This window comes from Miscanthus floridulus, chromosome 6 (genome assembly GCF_019320115.1).
Source record: "Miscanthus floridulus cultivar M001 chromosome 6, ASM1932011v1, whole genome shotgun sequence".
Lineage (NCBI taxonomy): Eukaryota > Viridiplantae > Streptophyta > Magnoliopsida > Poales > Poaceae > Miscanthus > Miscanthus floridulus.
The window spans coordinates 67,575,904-67,577,065 of record NC_089585.1 but is presented as its reverse complement, the minus strand read 5'-3'; the positions used below and the strand labels follow the sequence as shown (position 1 = coordinate 67,577,065).

The window sequence follows — 1,162 nt, the reverse complement described above, 5'->3', positions numbered from 1 at the left end:
ATTTAATATGGTATAAATGTTTTCACACATTTTTGTGTATGCCAAAATTGGTGTCAACATGGAGATTTGTAGCACATTCACTATTAAGGGAGTGAACCAAGAGGCTATACGTCTTTGCCTTTTCCCCTTCTCTTTGTTAGGAAAGGCTAAGCAATGGTTTTACTCTAACTGCAATGTTGTAGACACATTGGACAAGTGTTCCAACGCTTTCCTAGTCAAGTTTTTCCCTATGGGGAAAACTAATGCTCTTCGCAATAAGATCTCCAATTTTCAACAACTAGCAGATGTGTCGATTCCTAAAGCTTGGGAACGAATGCAAGAGTACGTCTCTGTATGCCCACACCATGGCATGGAAGACTGGCTTTTGATCTAGAACTTCTACCATGGATTAGTGCCGTTAGATAGGAGCCATCTAGATGCTGCTATTGGTGGAGCATTCTTTTTGCTAAGTGTTGCAGATGCCAAAACACTGATCGAGAAGATGGTTTCCAACCAAGGATGGAGCGACGATCGACTCTAACCCCGTAAACGAGGTATGCATTCAGTTAAAGAATTTGATATGCTTGCAGCTAAGATGGATCTACTCACAAAGCGAGTAGAACATTATGAGAAGGTGAGTGCCCAAGAGACACTCAAAGCCATGGAATCCCACATGACTTCTGAAGTCTGTGGAGATGTTGGACCCAAGAAGACCTCAACTTCGTCAACACCGACAACGGGTTTCGTCCACCACAACATCAAGGATGGAATCAGTGCTCCAACAACCAGGGAGGTAACAATTATTACTCTTCTCCTCGCATAAATAATCAAGGTAATAATAATTATGCTTTCCTTAAGGATCTTGTTTATAGTCAGAGTAGAATGACTGATAGCAATAATAAAAAGTTGCATGCTCATGACAAGATGTTGGAAAATATAAATGCTAAATTGGATGAGTTTTCTTCTGTTTTAAAGAATCAACTTAGTTTCAATAAAATGATAGAAACCCAATTAGCCTAAATTGTTGCTGCTATCCCATCCTATGAAAAAGATAGAATTTCTGGCAAATCTGAAAGAACCATGGAGACAACCAACATTGTTACAGTCAGGTATGGCTATGCTTTAAGTTCTTAGGGTTCCTACTTAGTGGATTCCCCATTTACCATTAAGAAAGGTGATCCCA

At 39.8% G+C, this 1,162-nt stretch overlaps 1 non-coding gene across 1 annotated transcript; it reads right to left on the bottom strand.

Moving 5' to 3' along the window:
• Positions 1-242: 242 nt before the first annotated feature.
• Positions 243-351, bottom strand: LOC136462049 (small nucleolar RNA R71). Its single transcript, XR_010760575.1, has one exon. It is a non-coding gene; the product is annotated as a small nucleolar RNA R71 (small nucleolar RNA).
• Between the last annotated feature and the right edge of the window lie 811 nt (positions 352-1,162).